The sequence below is a fragment of the Dermacentor andersoni genome, chromosome 11, assembly GCF_023375885.2.
Source record: "Dermacentor andersoni chromosome 11, qqDerAnde1_hic_scaffold, whole genome shotgun sequence".
NCBI classification, from domain to species: domain Eukaryota; kingdom Metazoa; phylum Arthropoda; class Arachnida; order Ixodida; family Ixodidae; genus Dermacentor; species Dermacentor andersoni.
The window spans coordinates 87,431,976-87,453,190 of NC_092824.1; the positions used below are offsets into that span (position 1 = coordinate 87,431,976).

Below are 21,215 nucleotides of genomic sequence, written 5' to 3' on the forward strand. Positions count from 1 at the left end.
TTCTTCCTCCGCGAATGGCGATGAGCTGTAACAATAGCTGACGCGGCCACATGCATGCGACACACGCATGAATATGCAAAGTGGTCAACAAGGAGATAAGACCGCACATGTCTTTGGCTGTATTCACTCATAATTTACTCTGTAAAAGCCATCGGCATTTGGCGTTAGTCGGCTGTAGCAGTGTTGGTGCTGAACAACGGATTAAATAGAGCAGCAAGGCAGAGAACTTAACCATGGCAGGGAATGCGGTTTGCTACCCTGCGTTTGATGTTGACAGCGCGGTAGGTACAAGGACAAGAAGGAAGCCCAGAGAGAGACAGGCCGCACAGACACACGACCGCAGCCTGTCGCGGTCACCGCGTGCTACAGGAGCACAGGATCACGTGCCGTTTGTAATCAACACTAATTAAGGCTACAGCTGTTTTTGCAGGTTTGTAGTCATAAGATTGACAGTATTGACACTGTCGTGCTCTGCTCTGGTGGCCCATGACGTCGCTGTTCCAAAGTGGTCGGCCCATGACGTCGCTATTCCAAGGTGGTCGGTTCAGGCAATGGTCTGCGATCAGCGACCGTCTCTGTACACTGTATGCGGTGGTGCTCACTACTTTAGAATAAGAGCATCTGTGCAACAAACACTGCCCATCTGCCCATCAGTCTATTGCCGTTGAAAATTTTACGCCCTTAATGATGTAATTCTGTTACTCAATATAATCCCCTTAAATCTAGCCCCCTCCTTAACCCCCCTCCCTCCCCCCCCCTCCTACTTCTCCCTCCATAGCGTTTCTGATAGAAGTGTATACCTGCTCAACACTTCATTGGGGGAATAAAGTGTCCGCCAGAGCGACGAACATGTTATTTTAAGAGATCAGAATCACGCAGAGGAGGGTATATTCAATTTGAAATGGAATGTGAATGCGCGTTATAATGCTCGCCGAAGTGATCCTGCTTGTATAATAATTGCTTTTTTCGTTGTCTTCGTGTACTTCTCAGGTTCCAAGCGCTCTGAAATTGACGCCAAGGTTCCCCTCCCCGCCTTGAGTGGTTGACGGGTATTCACGGCAAGGCTCACAGCTTTGCAAAAGGTAAGAAACTATTTCTTTTATATGCTGTCACAACCGACGCGCGCGCCGGGAGCGTGTCGTGTAGGACTCTGCGCGAGCTGCTGCTTGACGTAACTTGTAAGATAACGAAATGGAGAGGGGGGTGGCTTGAGTTAAGCCTATTTAGGTCCTGCTCCACTCACAGTGGACACATTTGAAGCCCAAGAGGGTGCGGTGCGGAGCTTTTACAATTCAGTTGCTTACTGAATGATTCGGAAGATTTACTTTTACTTCGCCAGTCTTCTTATGGCCCTGCGTGTTTCTGCGTGCATGTGTTCCCCTCGAAACAGAACGGAGCACGCTGTTAAGAAATCAAGTTAGGTGCGTTCGATTAGCGAAATTTCTAAAGGAGTTGATCTCACAGTATCGAATCGAACATCGAACAATTCCGCATTAAGAAGAAGAATAGGAAGAACTAGTCAAACTGAATACAACGCTGTTCACAGCTAGGGCGTCCAATCAACTGAGGAACTTTTAAAAGACAAAGAATTATACTTTTAGTTACTTGGTGCAGTATCGCAGTAGAGTAACGAAACGAGGGAACAACACCTCGACAAGTGCATGGAGAGTATCGTGTTCGTTGATGGAGACGTGTATATCAACGTTCACACGAGAAGATACAGCGCCGCACCTTGGTTAAAAGGTGTGCGAACATGGTGAGATTCGAAAGTAGTTGGCGTTGCGCAAACTGAGGCAACAGTCTAGTCAGCTGTCTTAAACAAAGGCGTATCTTGTCTAATGACTCTAAAGTATGCAGCTGAAGGTATGTGCTCCGTGCGTTCGTTCGGGAACCGGTGCCTCAGCACAACAAGCGTTGACTTGGAGGTGCAACATCCTTTGGAACAGCCACCACTGGCATCGGTCCTGCTCTGCTGCGGCTCCAATAAGCGCTGTCATCGCTTATATTTGCACAAAAATGGATGTCCGATAATTCCGAATAGCGAATTCTTGAACCGAACACGAATCGAACTGCATAATTTGGAATTTGGAATATTCGCCTATAGCGCTCGAATAAATGCTTCGCGTAATCGTGTGTAGCAGGGGCAGCGATCGCTGTAGCGCAGCGTCATGGACGGTAAGACCCTCAGTGTCACTTGCACTAAATTTTCGAAGCGACACATGAACGGTAAGCGCATTGTTGTCGTCCTGAATACGGTTCTTTGCGTGTAACGTATCGGTTCTATACGAGGACACTTAGGTTTGAGGCTGTAGACCGGATTCACAGGCAACCTGAGTCGCGTCCTGCTTGACCCGCGAACTCGGATAGGTGTTGCATGGCTTTCGGGTCAGCTTGAACAGGGTCAGTGATGTGCACCTAAAGGCAGGCACACTCTTTCTCAATAGTATACGGGCCCTGGCGCTGCCTGCGAGCACCAGGCTAACTACAGGCTCCTTAAGTGAGAATATTATTTAAGTGAGCTGGTTGGTTCATAGCTGAAACGTCCCTGTCACCGCGAAATGCGTGTCTATCTTCCTTAGTCCTTTGTTTTTCAATTCACCTGTCCAAAACTCGCCTTTAAGTCAGTTTCTTTGGTATACCATCAATTCCAGCGTCCTCGGCAAGGAAAACGTCAGGAATGTGCCAGATAACTAGATGTCGGGGGCACCACGGGAACCACGCCGCACACCATAACGACATACAGTAAACTCTCGCTGCAGCAGAGCAACGCGACAGGAAATTGACTTCGCTATAAGGAGTATTTCGTTGAAAGTGGAGGTGCTACAGGAAAGCCCCATTAACGTGGGAGCATTTAAAAAAACTTTGAATAAAGCGATATCTCGCATAAAGCGATATTTTATAACGAGGGTTTACCGCATATGGTGAAGGCGCGGAGTCGTCGTCTTCATCATCATCAGCAGCAGCCTGTGTTAGGTCCACTGCACGACGAAAGCCTCCCCCAGCGATCTCCAATTACCCCTGTCTTGCGCTAGCCGATTCCAATATACGCCTGCAAATTTCCAAATTTCATCACCCCACCTATAGTCTTCTGCCGTCCTCGACTGCGCTTCCCTTCTCTTGGCACCCATACTGTAACCCATAGTCCACCGGTTATCTACCCTGCACGCTGCATGGCCTGCCGAGCTCCGTGTTTTTTCTCTTAATGTAATGTAGAATGTCGGCTATCCACGTTTGCTCCCTGATCCACACCGCACTCTTCCTGTCTCTTAATCTTGCGCCAAACATATTTCGTTCCATCGATTTTTGCGCGGTCCTTAACTTGTTATCGAGCTTCATTGTTAACCTCCAAGTTATTGCGCCATATGTTAGAACCGGTAGAATGCAGTGATCGTACACTTTTCAACGACAGTGGTAAGCTCCCAGCCAGTATTTGGTAATGCCTGGTGCCTTGTGACTAATTTACCTGGATAAACGTATCTTTGTACAGACTCTAAAGGCTCACTGACCACCATGAATACTTGTTTTGTTTTTTATTGTCAGGCTATTGAACATTACCTCCGTCTTCTGCATATTAATCTCCAACCCCACTCTTAGAGTTTGTCGGTTAAGGTTCTCGATGATTTGCTGCAGTTCATCTCCAGTGTTGTTGAACAGGACAACATCATCTGCCAACTGAAGGTTAAGACACAGAGGAGTCCGTATATATATTTTTTGCAAAAGGCTGTACGTGGCTCGACGCTTGTGGGCATCTGGCCGCGCGGCCAGCAGCGAGCAGCATAGCAGCAGTCGGAGCGGGTGCCCAAAACTTCGCGATGTTTTGCTCCCACGTGACCGCCTTTCGCGTCATGACGTGGCGACCGGTTGTAGTGAACATGTTTGTGCGGTAAAATGTAGTTCGATATATCAAGTAATTCGATTGTGTCAAGTAACTTCGCTTATAACGAACTTTCACGCTTTCTTTTTTTTTTTTTTTTGACGTGACTTCGTTATATATGTTATCTGCAGTGGAGTAACGAAGCTAGCAAGGAATCTGCCTACTACAAAAAGAAAAAAAAGAACAAAACAAACAAACAGGACTGCGCCTAGTAGGCAGTAATTGTTGCGTGTGCCTAGAACTGTCTGTCAGCCTCACTATAAGAACGGCGTTATGGATGCGAGATATTGTGTCGAACTGATCCAGTCCACTCGAAAAAGAAAGCTTGACAAACAACAATTTAAAAATGAATAAAAAAACAGGACGCTGCGCACGCAGCAATCAAGAAAGAGGATTCAGGGCACAGGCAGCGTACGGCCAGAGCTCGATATATATATCCAATGTCCAGTTCGTCATGAGAGGGTTATTTTACGTAGGTATCGATCAGTAAGTTTGGCGTGTTCGGCGTACGGAACGATTCGCTTCATTCGATTTTGATATATTCAGGTTCGACTGTACACCTCCTGCGAAATGAAACCGAAGCTGCTTGTATAGAAAAGCGATTATAGTGAATCATTTAGGGCTTTCCGAGGCCTGGCAATATCATGTCTTAGGTCTGTTTAGTGATCCCGAACATTGATTTGTCGCAAAAGAAAGAAATCGGAACTATTACATCAGTACTCCTTTTAGTTTCTGAGGTTAACGGCAGCGTTGCGCGACCATACGATGGTAAGGTTGGGCATTCCATAGTCCATACGCCCTACCCCAGCTGCCGGCCCTTCTTCGTTGTCCCGCGGGCTCGCTTATTCGGCGCGTTGCCGCTTGCGCAGGCTCTCGTGCTCCTGCCGCCATCTGGCGTCAACGTCAGAAATGAAAGGCCCCCTCGACCCACGCCTCCGTCGCCTCCGCTGACCTCTTTCTGCTGCGGACGTCACACTTTCGCGTCGTCCTCGAGTCTTCGTCCTCCGATAGCTACCCGCGGAGCTCCTCTAGCCGTCTGTTCTTAGCCTTTTTTTGTGTGTGTTTTTCAGCTCTCGCTTGCGACGCGCGCCAGGTGTCTCTTTAAATCGAAATCGGAGCGCCGAAATGCCAGGGCGGAGATCGGTTTTTATAATAAGGGGGCGGGGCGACGTACGCCTCCCCCCCTTTCCTCTCCCCCCTCCCTCCTTTTGCGTCCCAGTCTGATCTCTTGGTTCGTTCCTTCCGTGAGATCGTTCGTTGCCTTGGCCTCCCCGTCTCCCAAGATTCGTCGTCCAAATCCTCGACGTTTCTTTTTTTCGTCCGTACGTCAATTGCGTCACCGAGGCGACACATTGAAAAGCCCGTCTCCTCGCCTTCCGCCTTTTCCCCAGACGTTGTCAAGGGGCTTTAGCGCGTTCGCGGTACTCTCCGTGAGTGCTCGTGTGTGCGATTCCGAAGCAGCTTATCTCGCTTTGTGACGCTGATGGAGCTGACGAAAGACGAGGTTGTGGAAAGGGTGCTGACGCGTTCAGTCGCAAGGTTTATTCGTCCTCGACGTCGAAAAGCGAGTGCTTAATCCTACAGAAATAGCAAGCACCATTGCACGTCAAGAACAATGAGCATAACTTGATCGTCATTATTTCTTGCCATGGATACTATACTCGTACAAAAAATCACGTTGTTTCAGTTAAATTGTAATTAATGTAGTAAGTAATTAGTATCAGTCGGATGAGCTATCCACTAGTGAAACTTCACAACAGCGTGTCGAAAACGGTACTGTAATTTTGCGTTATGCTTCGTGCGTTTAATCAGCGTTTTGAGGTATAAAACTCAGAGTATCGCTATGATACCTTGGACTTGAAGTATGATACCTTGCAGGTTAAGAGAGCTCACATCGCCATCAGTGGGCAGTGTTAAGTAGCAGGGAGTCGGCATTTGTTTGCAGTTGCATTTAAATCGGTTGAATTCAACGTTTGCTTCACTGTAAACATCTGAATCACGTGTGCTAGTCCTAGCTGTGCAATCTGAAGGGCGTTGTAGCCTTGTACAAACCACCCCAGTGAGGGTTCTGAACTGTTCTGTAGCGCTAAAAAATACACAGAAGGAAGAAGGGGTAGCTAAAGACGGCTGGCGACGCCGCGTTAAATTTCCCGCACTACAATCTCGTGACGTCATGTGTTTCGATAGCGCCTGCTTAGGATTAGATAAGTTATCAACAAAAAGAGTAGATTGTGTACTAAGGAGCCAAAGGGTCTGCGGAGGAAGTTTCAAAAACGTTTTCTTCCTGGCCTTTTTTTTTCCTGCGCCTGTTCTTGTGTGGAAGATGAGAAACACAACTATCCAAGAGTTTCACGTTTCTTAAGGTAGCGCTGACATGACATTTCCGACTTGTCCTTTTCTTGCGTGCAATGAAGGTCCAAAGCCTCTCTAGCTGCAGAAAAAAAAAAATACTGGCAATCGTCAGAGTGTCCTAGCTGGCTAAAACCATTTACTGAAATGTTTGTACGAACCAGGGCCCGTATTCATAAAAACTTCTTACGCTGTAATTTTTCGTAAGAACCAATTCCAATCAGTCCTGAGGATGGACGTATTATTAGCGAAGGCAGCCAGTTAATGACAAAGAGCACTTACGAACGAACAGGTTTGTGCGTCCGGCCCCAGCTTCTGCTTTCGTTCCCAGAAGGTCGACGTATGATGGCGTCATTGTACATTGACCGTACGTCACGATACATTCGACCATATCTCGCTTACACAAGACACTGTTATTTTAGAATCCACTTGCGCAACAGTCAGTTGTGTATGACCGGCAGTGTTGACGAGGGCTTAGATAACATTATTTGTACTTGTAGTCGCTTTACAGTGTTAATGCCTGTTTTGAGGAACGCTTTTTAAAAGTTCGCCAAGACAACGCGACTACAGCTACTGAACGGTCTTGAACCCTGGCCATGTCCGGAATATGCCTTCCATTCCATTCACCACCTGATTACCTGCCATCCTGAACTGCGCTTCCCTTCCTTTGGCGCCCACTCCGTGACTCCAATAGATCACCGCTTATCTGCTGTACTCAATACGTGACCTCTCCAACTCCATTTCATTCCCCTTAATCTCACTTGGAACATCTGCTACACCCGTTTGCAGCCTATAATCCCCACCGCTGTCTTCCTGTCTCTTAAGGCTATATATACGCCTATTAGTTTTCGTTTCATATATAGCTCGTTGCGGGGGTGGTAGAAACATTTTATTCAAGAAGTTAACAAGACAGTTGCTTACAGTGCGCCTGAGTGGCAGCCCCTAGTCCAGGACGCCATCGGAGATGCCCGCTGCCCGGGCGCGCGCCACCACACTCAAGGAACGTTGAGCTTCCAAGGTGGAGCAGCCGAGCAAGTACTCCTTCGACGCCTCTCTAGTACGGATAGGAAAGGGGATGAGAAAGAGAGTGGAGTAGCGGAACGCGGTTCTTAAGCTTCTTAACCCTCTTTGTTATCCTCGGAGTTTGTGCAAGTACTGGTAGAACGCGTAATCATTGTACACTTTTTTTTTTGAAGTATAGCGATAAGTTGCCGGTCATGAATCGGTACATGCTGGTCTAATGCACCTTTTTTTTTTCTTCCCTGGATTTTCTTCTCGTGATCCAGGTCCCGCGCCCTGTGACTGCCGGTACTGTACTTCAACTTTATTTTCTTTTATTTTCTTTTTTTTGTGTGTGTGCTCCTGGCTTGTTGCGTAATACGCGCAAACCTATCGCCCAGCTAAAGCCCGTACCGTGCCGCGCGAGCTCTGTCCACCTCATTCTCCTCGCAGCAGAGGAGGAGGAGGAGGAGGAGGAGGAGGAGGCGTAGTGGGACGGCGGAGAGAGAGCATCGTTATGCAGGCGCGTAATTTAGCGTGCGTGCGTGTATACGTGTTGTTGTACGCTCGCGGGGACGGTGGGGTTCAGTCACGTGGCTCTCGCTTCACGGGCGTAGTCTCGCGTTCCTTTGCTTTTTTTGTTTGTTTGTTTTGTTTTGTTTCTCTTTCCTCATCCCACTTGCCCGGCGCGTTGCGCTGCACACACTCGGCGTATGCTGTACACACGCGTGTATGGTGTACGCACAGGAGGACATCGTGCGCGCGCGCTTGTACATGTAGCCAGAGGCAAGTTCGACAGAAAAAAAAAAAAAAAACCCTGCCGTGTGCTGTGCGGTAAGCCACCGTTGCCGTCTCGGCTGGCCACGGCGCTGTAGCCGCCGCGGACTACACGAAGTAGTGAGGTAAGACGACGAGGGGGGGGGGGGGGGGGGGGCGAGAAAAAAGAAACTGAAAAGAACAGACACCTGGGAAGTGGAATGGAAGGCAGACCCTTTCCGGCGCTCGCAGCGTCTTATAGTATATAGTAGTCCCCCGGGCGGGCCCGCCGACCGCTATGGGAATAAATTGGTGCGACGATCCTCTTTACTCATTCCAATCAGCCCTCCCCGGTTCTTAAATTAATGAAGCGACGGCCGCGCGCGCCGCATATTCCATACCACAACTCGTTTCTCTCTCTCTCTTCCTTCTTTGCTCCATTATGTTTTTTTCTTCTTCTGGCCGTGAGTTCCTTAGTTTCGCATTGCGCGGACGCTGTCGTAGACGTTGGTGCTGTTGCTGCTGTTCCGCGGTCAGCCTGCGTTGGAGAGTTGCAGCGGCTGCTGCAACCATGCAGACTGCTCGCTGCTGGTTGTCGCTGGTTAACGCGAATCTCTCTCTTCATTCATTCGGTTCGTTCCGCGGCTGCTAAAGCGGTTCTCAGCTTCTTGTTTGTTTGTTTTTGTTTTCCGTACCGGTTCGGCGGCGCGCTGTAGTAGGGGCGTATGCCGGTGTAAGGCGCGACAAAAAAGAAGGGGGAAAAAAAGAAAAAAAACACACTGAGAACAATCAGGAACGTGAGCGTTCTCTTTAATTTCTCCTGGGCGTCTTCTGGTCCGCGTTTACTCGTTTTCGATGTTGGTTTTCTCATCGGCCACGTTGCGGCATGCCACGGCGCGGTGAATCTGGCACGCCCTGTGGCGCGGGCTCCTTGCATGCCGCTCCTCACATTTTGCGTGGAAAAAACAGGTTCTCTTCCTTCCCGTACATGCGTTCGTTCACGCAGTGTCGCTGCTCTTCGTCGTTAGTTGCTTGCGTTTGTACGCGCGCATATGCGCTCGTAATATGTCTCGGGATCTCTATTCAAAAAAAAAAGTTCGTTATCGGCTCCTCGCGCGCGGTCAGCTAGAAACCGGTGCTTCACGCTTCTTCCATTATACTATAGCGCGTTCCTCCGGGCGCGTTCCATTCAGGCAGTAAAAAATTATTCCTTTTTTGTTGTTCTACTTATTCCTTGCGGTTATTCTTCTTCTCTTGTTGAGGGGAAGAGGGAGTTCTCGATTTTCGTATAGCTTTCGTGAGATTAAACTTTTTTCTTTCCTTTTGGCCGTTCCCTTTTAGTGTACCAACGATCCAGTATTGCTAAACGGGTTTGGGCTTGAACGTCCGTGTAAGGCACTATTTTTCTACGCGCAATATTCAGGTGCTAAGTGGGTGCAGCGCCAAGCGGCGTCAAGCACTCGCTTGCGTTCACGCGCGATGATGTGTACACAGACAGGTCCGATGATGAAGCGAGCCACGCTACGTGACCAGTTAAAAAAAAATCTATATCGAACCTCACAGCGCATCATCTCCCCGCGAGGCTGCTGCTGGCGAAAAGCTTTTTTTCTTCTTCTTTTTCAAAATTCATTTGGCGTCAACGGTGGCGTTTGATGATGTTTATGCTCTTGCAAATGCTTGGTTATGAATTGCCCGGAAACCGGGGCTAATAGACTTCACGCAGGGAGTCGTATGTTACCCACCACGCCCCCTTTGACACAGGTACACCAGCACAGATTCACTGCTGCCGTATACGTGTATTGGCATTCAATATTCCAATATCTGATCAACTCAAATCGCCGCAGGGGATTCTGGGGCTCGCGCGCCAGCCTATCAGAGGCGGCGAGGACGAGGAGAGGGCGTTCGGTTGTCCGTAGTCTGCTGCTAGTCCACCAGCGCGTGGTTCGGGTTGAACGGACGGATTACCGGGTGGATTAGCGGTTCGAGAGATTAGCGGTTCGGTGGCCATGGCGTTCGTTATTCCCCGAGACACGAAGCCATGGCAGTCTTCGTTCAAAAATTTGGCCGGCACTACGACACTTAGCATTTCAATGCACTACATACATACAGTCAGCGAGACGAGACTGCAAGTAATATAGACGTAGCTATCTATGAAACCCTGCAGTCTTGCGCTACTTTCCGTATTCGCAACTTGATTTCCACTCAAACTTAGCGGTGTACCTATCGTGCCTTTCTCCTCATCGATCCTCCTCCCAGGATAATTTTTCGTCTTCCAGGGGTTCTGCACGCGCCTGCGCCTAAATCCAAGTACACGAGCGTTTTTCTTCTTTCTTTCTTTCTTTCTTTCTTTCTTTCTTTATTTTTTTCTTTCCATTTCGCCTTTATCGGCCAATTGAGGCCGCCGTGGCTGGAAATCGAACCCGTGACCTCGCGCTCACGCCGCAGATACATGCCCCATATAGCCTCTGAGAGCCGCCGACGGTCCACATGGGTGCGAGGGATACATAGCTCAACGCCTCGCGTAAATTGGAGCCGGCCGCTCGGTCGGGTGCCTCGCGCTCCATAAGTCTTGCATAGCTATATAGGAGCGGTACGCGCTGTGATTCTCCGTTGCGCCTCTGTGCGTAATGCGCGATGGCATATTTTCTTGCTTCTTTCTTTCTTTTTTTTTCATCTATACCTGCGCGTGCGCGCACGTGCGATGGCTCTGACGCAAACCACACGTTTATATGTCGGGGCGTTGCGGCGTTTTGCCCTTCTCTCAGGTGTACGGCAAGAAGTATAGTGGTGTAAGAAGAAGAAGAAGAAGGAGGAGGGCCTCCTGCATTTATCGTTCGGGGCGTTTTAATTGTTCGTCCGGCGGCCGCCGCCACTGACCGGGCGAATAAAACGACCACGCCTTTACGCTACATGGAGGGGTAAGGCACGTGGGAAGCATACACCTCGAGTTCCTCCCCCCCCCCCCTTCCACCGTTTCCTTCCTTCCGATACATGCGAGTGCGCGCGTGTTTCTTTCTTTTTTTTTTTCTTTCTTTCCCATACCTGGCTGGACGTGGCACGGATGAGAGCTGCCGCCGCCGCGGAATTGATAATGAAGCGGGCGTATCGCGTCTCGCCCGCAACCTTGGCGCGGAAGCTGTATTGCGCGTTATCTCCATCCGCGATGCGGTTACAAATTGCCGATAGAACCGATTCCGCCGGCAATGAAGACTCGAGGGGGGAGAGCTCACCCGGGGCGCGCATTGGCGCGAGCTCCGAAGCCAGCACGATGGCCGGGAGTAACCCGAACTGAACGACGATATATAGTTAAGGCGTCGTGGGAGGGCTCAATCCTTAATTGAGGGAGAAGGAGAGCGCGAGAAGAACGGCCAGTTTCCCCGCGAGAAAAAAATTACGAGAAGGAACTTTTGCGCTAAGATACTGCGGCTATATACCGCGGGGGTGCATAGTTATAATGCACGGATTTGTCTAATTTTTGTTCTTATGTGGCTTCAAGACGCTCTTGCGATGCTATTTGTGGAGCCTTAGAGTTATAAATTTCCGAGTATTCCTAGTTTTTCAAACGCAGCGAGGCCATTAGTCTATGTGTGTACATGCGTAATCATTGCGAATTGTTCCATTTTTAATTCGATGCCTCGTTTGAAAAAAAATGTCAGCTAGCAAAAGTCGCTTGAAGCCAGCTATATAAAGAACGAAGTTCAGGCAAATACGTGTATACTGGTCATCGTTCCCACGCCGCCCCAACCGCCTATGTTCGCCGCTAGACGCTAGCGCTAGAGTTCCCTCTAATTTCTATAGAAAACCTAATGGCTGAAAATGCTTCTATCACGTGACGCGATATGCCGGCTAGCTTGAAGTGACACAGGAGCCACGGGGCAAAACAGGGTGAGAAGGTCCATAAATAAGGACAAGGAGGATGGCATCTCCCAGTCATTGGCGCCAGGCTACAAAAGAAAAAAAAAAAAAAAAACACCGCGTGTAGATCTTGGTGGCTATGGCGCTGCGCGGCTAAACACGAAGTTCCGTCTTCGAATCCCGGCCACAGCGGCCGCATTTCGATGAGTGCGAAATGCAAAAAAAAAAAAAAAAAGAAAGCTCGTGTGCGTAAACAGATTTAGGTGTACGTTACAGAGCCCCCAGGCGGTCGAAATCAATCCAGAGTCCCCCACTACGGCATGCCTCATAACCGGATCGCACTTTCGGCGCGCAAGACCCCTGATTATTATTTCTTGTTTATTTTTTTTAGTACTGAACTCGGACGGCAGAGCGACCCTTCTGAAAGCTGTTGGTCAGGTGTGATCAACAATTGCTTGAACCCTGCATGAGTAAAATCAGCTCTGCGAAAATAAGCAACGCCGAGAAAGCTTTACGATGAGGGAAGATTGTCGTATGTCCACCCGAGAAATTGTCCTTCACCCGACAAAAAGTGCCTTCGTAGTTGAAAAAAAAAAAAAATTGCTAACCTCGGGGCAACACATTTTTCAGCTCGATCGCCTTGCTATGTGTGGTCTTATACTGATTTCCGCAGAACTAATTTACTCGCTCCGTGTTGCTGTTTTTCGAGTTATTGACTGATTCGGCGTGACGCTGCCATATCTGCTAGATTCTTGCTAAGACGGTAAAACGACCACCCAGCAAAGCCGATGGTCACGGCTTCAAACTCCGAACCAGCAGGAATTTTTCTTCGACAGCGAAACCTTTAAGAAACCCGTTCTTGGTTTCTTTCGTGGCTTCTTGCTATTCTCGGGTAGGTGACAATTTATTCAGGTTATGAAATTTCCTCATCCTTGTGGATTTTTTGCAGAACAAACTTTTTACTCGCCTGTTAGCAGTATTCAAACGAAGACCACTTGCGCGCTTCGTCTGATTTCTTAGACACAAATGACGACTTTTCGCACACGATCAAGTAACATCACCCAGAAAAAGTAATATGGGCAAGACATTGGGCACTTATTATAGGCTGTAACAAGCGCTAAAATACCTGTTAGGTATCGAAGCCGAACTAGTTGGAACAACCGTGTGACCCACCTTAGTAGAATGTAAAGAAAAAAAAAGGTAGAGAACAATAGAAGAGAAGCGCTGCATATTTGAATCGCGTAGCCCTGAGTAGATTCTGCACCCGATAATTTTCAAACATGAGGCTCCAGTAAAGAAGGGTCAAGAGCCTCGTGGTGCTTGCATAAGAATGCGCGCAGTGCAATTCTCGACTACTCATTATGCTTCTAGGTAAACTTAAATATTGGATGTAAACGTAGTTACTAATGTAATAATGATAATGACTGGGCTGTTTTAATGTTTCGGCAATGTTTTGGGTAAGCCGAAAGGTAGCATCAATCGGAGTAAAACCGACAGGAACAACTATAAAGTCACTGCGGCGCGGTATCAGCCCAATCTGTGGTCGTCCTGTCAATTATCCTCCTCGTTCCATGGCCTCCGAGATTCACGGTCTCCCACGTGTAGCGCTGGATGTCACAGGCCATGCTGAGCTGGAACTTCGCAACGTCAATCAACCATAAATCAATCAATCAAATCTCGGCTCTGGAACACCGATGTATTCACGAGGGCGCCATCACGAGAGCCACGCATCTGCTGGTTCCCAAGCTTGCGACGGCTTCGGAACTTTCGATAACAGCCGTACACGGCGATCAAAGATGCGTGCACAGACCCAGCGGACGAACCGGAAACGGCGTGCAGAACACCACGACTCGAGGGGTGCGGCTGCTGTTCGAGGCGCCCTCTGTTTCGCTGCGGCAAGCGTTCGTGCCGTGCTGCGCCAAGTCGACGACTGCCCTCACACGTCGTGCTCGTTGTGCCGTCGCTCATCATCGTTTACGCGGTTCGGCGGCAACGACAACGCGAGCTCTCTCGATTACGTAAAGGCGGATACCACGTCACGTACATGCGTGTAAAAGTGTACACGGAGGATTAGACGCCGGGAGACGCAGTGTTGTTCTCAAGGCCTCGCGCTATTTCCCACATGTATGTAACTCGAGAAAATGCGCACCCTGCGTTAGAAACGAGGTTTGAGAATGCGTGCTTAGGCGGTGCGGCTCTTTGGGCAACAGTTGCAAACGCACAAACGGAACGAACCGGTCTATAGCATAACTAGCTAGCTTTGCGCGAAAAACAGAAACGCAAAGTGCTGCTCAGGAAAACGACACAAACTCGTGCACGCGTGCGACGCATACTACACACATGCCGCGCGCGGCGTTGCTTTTGCCATCACTCAGGCAGCTTGAGCGCGCATATATACCCAACAGACACGGACGGACGCCCCCCAACTCCGTGGCCAACGGGTAATTACGGCCAATTTGAAGCGTCCGGTCGGACGGCCGCGGGACGGTTCCTCTTTTAAAGGGTGCAACACGTACGTACAGACACACACGCGCGAGCGCGCACGTGGTTTCTCCAACTGCTCGTGCGATGCGCTCGCGTGCCCATGGCTTCGAGCAGGCTTTTTTTTTTCTTTGAAATGCCTCCCGTACCCGCCCGTATATCGCGATCTGTTATGCGATCCGCGCAGCGCCTCCCCCCTTCCTGCGGAGAGTGCAACGATCCGCGCAGTCCTGCAGCCGAAACCGTTATGTAGCCTCCGCTAGGACTGCGTAAATGCTTCGGTCTTGTGGCCTCTCTCGATAACAGGAAATCCTCGTTATAACGAAATCGATTTATTCGAATTATCGCTTTACTCGAAGTTTCTCGGCGTCACCATATATATAGTACACTTTCTATGAAATTGTACCTCCGTCCACTAACTACGGTATCTATGTGTCTTTGTGTGCTAGATCTAGCCCTGGGAGTGTTAGCCAGCGCCACTGATTGCCATGACCGACTGATGTGCAACACCCTTTTTTGCCCGATGGCGTCACGTCGCACGTAGACTTAGGATGGCAGGCTCGTGGCTAATAAACCCTCGTATGCTACCTAATGGTATGAAGGCTCCGTTGTTGTTCACGCTTTATGTCAAAGGCATAGAAACACTAGTGGAAAACTGTGAATTAGCTGTTGGTCTGTCTTAGATCTGTAATGTGCAGAGGGTGCGACAAAAAGTCCATGGGCTAATGTATGCGGAGGACATAGTGCGTGTACTAGCGGACAATGCAAGACGTTTACGGAGACCTGTGAATACGTGTGGCAACGCAGCGACAAATCTAGGCCTTAAATTTTCCACAGAGAAATCGGAAATTATGATCTTCAATGAAGAAATGAGTAATCAAGCGGTACCAGTTCAACACCAAGTCATACCCATAGTGAAGCGATATTAATACCTGGGTGTATACATAAACGAAAGAAAGGCTTACTCGGGCACCCATCAAGGAAATCCAAACATGAAGGGGAAGCGGAGTGCAGAAATAATGCAACCTAGAACATTTTGGGGCCACAATAAATATGAGGCGGTGTGTGGAATCTGGAAAGGCTCAACGGTACCAGCGCTAACGTTAGAAAATGCTATTCTGTGCTTAAAATCGGTTATCCAGTCGGTGTAGGAAGTTAACCAAAGATCGGTAAGCCGGTTGGCTTTGGGAGCCCACGGTAAAAGCACAACGAGGCAATGCAGGGTGACCTGGGTTGGGCCTCTTTTCAAGTCAAAGAAGCGCAGAGCAAGATTGGTCTTGAAAGAAAGACTGAGGAACATGGGTGAAAATAAACGGGCGGCTAAAGTGTACAAGGATCTGTACCTGAAAACCATGAACACAGAATGGAGGCAGAGGTGAAGAAAGTTGGCAACCAAGTACAGGGTAATTGAAAGTATAAATAGACAACCAGGAGTCATCAGAAAGAAAGTGAGAGAAACAGAGATAGCGAATTAGATGGAAAGAATGGAAACAAAAATGACCATGGAAATTTGCGACAAGCGGAAAAAAAGGAACTAGAAGGGAAAAATTGTGCTATGGCACAAAAGCCGTTGCCTTGCTATCTGAGGCTCGAACTGGTTGCCTAAGGACAAAAACATACCGAAGCAAATACTTGCAGAAAGGTAAGGTATGTGTCTGCCGCAGCAAAAATTCGGAGGCAGCTCAGCAAATCCTAATATATATGATGCAAAGGTATTCACCTAGTAAGGCTCGTAGGTAGCATGCACCTTCCAGAAGCGCGGGGACTTAAAGTGGATGCTAGCATTAACCGGTCAGCAATCGAAGTAAGCAAGAGACGTTTGGAATATTGGTGGGGAAAAGGCTAGAAAGAGATTGATAAGACCGGACCGTAATAGGCATAGGTTGCGGTACACGGTAAAAATAGAAGTTTTCAGTAAGAAAAAAAAAAAAAGAGAAAAAACTAGTAGGGAGGTGTAGGCAAAATGCTAGACTGAAAAGCATCTATGGCATACCTGATTAGCACAGGCAGGCTAGATGAGTATGTCTCACCGGCCCCTTTCAAAGGGTATGCCAGTAAATCATCATCATCATCATCATCTCAAGTTTGTCTCCGTTAAGTCGTCAATCCGCAAACTTGACCGGAATATCGGGCATGCTAAAATTATCTTATGACTCTCGTATAGTTCCTACGCCTTGAACGAATTACTGCTTACAACGAAGTCAATTTCTTGTCGCTATGACAGCGTTACAATGAAGGCTTATGTATAGTTTTTTTTTATAATGGCGTGGGGGGTTCTCGCGTGGGCTGAAATTGACCAGCTTATGCCGAGCTGCGCCGCACCAAAAATACGTGAGTGGCCGCATCCTCAGTCACTCACTTTCGCGTGTACATTAACGGGACACTAAGGTTCAGTGGCAGCCGTGATGTTTAAAGCTAGTATCTACTTGTTCTATGTGAAACGAACCAACCGGCGCCGCAAAAGGCGCCCACATTTCCTAAATGTCATCTAATAACAAAATTGAGAGAGAGAGAGAGAGAGAGAGAGGGGAGGGAGGGAGGGAGGGAGGGAGGGAGGGATTCACTATACGGCAATGACTATTGATGCCCGATGCTTTCGCACGAGATATCCTCCTGTGAACCGAAGACAGCCCACGGACATAATGGCTTTCCAAGTCAGTTCTCATGATGCAGTGGCATATTACGGTAATAAAAACCTCTCTCTCTCTCTCTCTCGCTCTCTTATAATTAAAGCAATAGTTCTGTGCTGCAAGAAGCACCTCATGTACGTGGACAAAGTAACCCAGTGTCTACTGTGGTAAAAATCCGTTTCTCTATGCAAAACGACAAATATGAACCTGTAACATCATGTAGTGTGTTGTTTGCATGTTGATTCAGCATCCTGGCTTTTACTGTCATCTCTCGGTATTCATCGCTCCCTTTACGGGTGCTTTTCGCAGTCTGTGACTGTATGCTGGTCTCGATCAAATTAGTGAAATTACTTTCTAACACTGACGGCAAGAATGTGACGAAAACGTTTCAGTACGGTTCCGCAGGCGTCTGACTTCGTGTACGGGACGAATATTTTACGAAGTGGCTTCCGAGGTAAATCTTAAAAGGAGTCAAGGCAGTGCGCAACAGGGTGTGTTTCAAACGTGGCGGCTACGACGCGTTTTCGGCTCCGCAATCATATACAGCGTTTGCAGCGCGTAAAATAATGGCCTTCGAGATTGGTTTCTCTTACTGAGAGGGAGTCGTCGCTGGGGCGTATACACGTGGGCGTATATTTGTACACCACCTACATAATGCACAAATATCTCAGGATCGTTTAGGCACGTGTAATGTTGTTGTTCTGTATACTCGAGTGGCCGGCTGTGGTTGCTTAGTGGCGGTGGTGTTGGGCTGCTAAGCACGATGTCGCGAGATGAAATCCCGGCCACTGCGGCCGCATCTCGATGGGGGCCAAAGGCGAGAACGCCCGTGTACTTCCATTTAGGTGCACGTTAAAGAAGCCCAGGGAGTCTAAATTATTCCGGAGTGCCTAACTACGGCGTGCCTCATAAATGGATTGGTATTTTGGCACGTAAAACCCCATAATTTAATTAAACAATTTTTATACTGTAGTGTACGTGACGTAACAAAGATGTCGCCACCAGCGCGGCAGGCCACTTTTACGTCTGCAGTGTTCGGGTATTTTTTAAACTTAAATACTTCTACTAGAAAGATAACGGTCTTTACGTTCATTTTCGCCTTACGCAACGTACAACAACGCCGAGAATCAGCGCTTCGACGGACATCCCGCCGGTATAGTCGGAAACGATGCGACGGTAAAATAACGCTATCGGTAGGTGCGCGTCATCATTCCTTTCGTCAGATGCGCCTCCGCTGGCTGCAGTGGTAGCCGCTCGAATATGGACTCAAATAGAAACGTATTGAACTGAAATAAGAATTTTATAACAGATTCAACATATATCTTCTTTTCTTTCGCAGAAAGTGCGACGGTGAAGCATAGAAACGTCGCCTTTCCTGCAGCAGATGACTGTCTTTAGCAAGTGCACGCGATAGAATGGCTGTTGCATCGCATATACCTGTGGCGATGGCACATCTTTACATACGTTGCCTGTGATTAACACGCGCCCCTGTGACATCGTCTTTGTCTCAAGCTCTCAGAATGTGCTCAAATTTAGTTTCACATTCGGGACGCGGTTGTGACCGAAACTCGCGTGCCCGTTGGATAGCGCCTCCGCGCGTAGTGGGCCACGACGAGCCGACTCTGATTCGCCGTTCGTGCGTGGCCATTTGTCATTATACCTATGTACGAATCGGCTGTCTTGACCACACGCGTGTGGTCAAGACACGCCGCACACACACGCGTGTGCGGCGTGTCTGTATACATACATCATAAGCGCACGCCACGCGCAAGTCTTTCCTCGCCTGCATCGTTCTTCCGTACTCTCGTCCCTCTCACTCTCGGAACACAGGAGATGCGCGACGCTCTCTCTCTCTCTCGAGGTCGTTCAGCGGGTCACTGCATGAGTCGTGCGCGAAACGCGCTTCCAGTGTAATCGAGCACTTTGAATGACTACCCGCAAGCTTGAGATCAAATAAGGGGTCCTGGCACGGAGAGGAATGCATTACTGCTTGAGACTATATTTATACCACGGTCGTCAGCCATACAGAGGTGGGGCACCCCGAGCAGCCACATTCTATGCGATCGCTTGTTCCTGTTACTTTATTTTCTGTGCCCACTTGCCGTTTCACGGTAGAGTTTTAGAAACGACACGCGCAAGCGGCTTAGCGTGCCAGCAAAGTAGGATCAGCGACCGCACTGGTGCAGCGCCCAAACTTGCCTCAGGTTATTTTGTAAAGGAGATGAGAGAGATGTGAGATAAAGTTTAATAATAACTGGAAAGGTAGCCTGCTACAGGCTCGGCGTACTGCTCCATGTGTAGCATGTTGTAGTTGTGCTGCCGTCGCCAACTGTGCCCTGTTCGAAGTGGACGATGGGGACGGGCGCGTGTGTTTAGAACCTTCCCGGCTCTGCAGCTGGGCCGACGTGTCCGTCGGGTAATCTTGCCTCCGATGTATGTTCAAATTTTTAAACATTGCTGCGGTCACCCCCCCCCCCCCCGCGCGCGCACGCACACGCAAACACGAACGCGCAAACACCTAAGGCGCACCAGCACGTTAGCTTAGTTTAACACGGCGAACACCTAACTGTAGTCATACAGCCACGCTGTCGACGCTATTCCTTATACACCGTCGATTCCATGACTCCTGGGGCTTCCTTTTCAAGACGTCGAGCTATAGAAAGACATCAGTTTGCTAATTATTTGCCGCACCATAAATGACATGGATTTAGAGCCCTTCCTCTGTGCTTTGTACTCCAACCAACGCAGGTGTACACCTCGGAGGGTGCATGCAGCTCTACGACTTAAAACTTGAAGCTCTTCCTGTCAGACACAGACGCCTCTTTTGATTAGCTGTGCTGCGCGCTCGGTGTCGCGCCGTGTGCGTAAGAATCGCAAGTCTGCAATGGCCACTTCTGTGCATACGGGAGGAGGTGCTACACGATGTAGTCCCTTCGTATCATTCGACGCGTTCGTGGTTCCCATTAGCGGTGCATAAACACTCGGGAACCTGACATTCGATCGCTCCTTCGATCACGGCCTTTCCGAGTGAGCCTGTGTCGCTTCCAGTGCCTGTCGGGTGCCGGCCGACGCTAGTATTATGGCAACCGGGAAAAAAAAAGGAGAGGGGGGACGAAAGAGGGGGATGGGTGCGCGGCCACTTCATTGTAGGTGGTTCTTTGTTGCTGGTAATGGCGAAAGAAAAAAGGGGCTATACAACAGTTAAACGATCCCAAATAGCAATAAAAAAGGGGGACCACATTTGCTCGAGCCCATGGTTTCGGAGCAAACAGTGCGCGAATTGTCTGGAAACACGAGCGGAAATAGACGGGAAACAATTCGGTCCCGCAATGCCGCCGCGCGGCCGAGGAGGAGGAGGAAGGAGAGCGAAGTAAAACACCGGCCGACGGAGCCCGAGTCGGTAAGGCATGCAGCGCCGCCGAGTGGCGTGTTAGGACAATATTGTCGGGAGCCCTCGGGCGCCGCGCCTATGCTTCCCTACGGCTTGGCGTCTTACGCCGCGAGCCCGGATCCCCGTGCGTGGCTTCATCTGTGTGTGTATATGCAAGAGGCCGGATGGTCTAATCGTTCCACGTACGAACGCCAGAGGCTCGCTGTAAGTATTGGTTCTTGTATATCAAGAATAGAGCAGAAGACTTTGGGGAAAGGGGCTCCAGCCCAAAGGGGGTGGGGGGGGGGGAAGGATTGTTCGGAGAAGAAGCGGGAAAATGCTTAATGCTTAACGTGTTTCGTTCTCTCTCCCCCCCCCCCCCCCCCACCTCCCCGTCTTTCTGTTTTTCATCACGCGTTTCCCCTCGCGATTTCTTCCTATGAGCGCGGCCGGCAATTCTCTGCCGCCGCCACGTGGAACGTTTCGTTTCGATCAAGACGTATCGGTCTCGATTCGTTTATATACGCTGCCTTGAGGCTCATGCCGGCAGTCCTATTCTTATTCTTTTTTCTTTGTGTGCTCTCGCGAAGCTATATACCGGCGCGCGCCTGGCTTCGTTCGGCGCTGTCGCGGCTTCGGCGCATACGCGTATGAAAGCGCCTCTCGCGGCAGAAGTGACTTCAGAATTTGCTCGCATACGCCGAATGACGGCGGAACGGGGACGAGGGCGGCCGCCGACGCTATAGATCGATGCTCGGAAATTGTTTTTGCTGGGCCTCCCCTCTCCATCACTGCCGACAGACGTCCGCAACGCCGCGAGCTTCGTGTACACATTTTGCAACTCCAGCCGTTCGCTTTTCTGCAGTGTGTCCGACCCCCCCCCCGCCTTTTCTTTTTCTTC

General features: G+C 49.3%; 1 protein-coding gene across 2 annotated transcripts in view; it reads left to right on the forward strand.

Annotated features, from left to right (window-relative positions):
- Positions 1 to 21,215, forward strand: part of LOC126517416 (uncharacterized) — a 371,746-nt gene that overhangs the window by 90,785 nt on the left and 259,746 nt on the right. For both annotated transcript variants that reach the window (XM_050167135.2, XM_055064532.1), the window contains exon 2: positions 991 to 1,082. The gene's annotated coding sequence lies outside the window, so the exon portion shown is untranslated. The remainder of the gene's footprint in view (positions 1 to 990; positions 1,083 to 21,215) is intronic.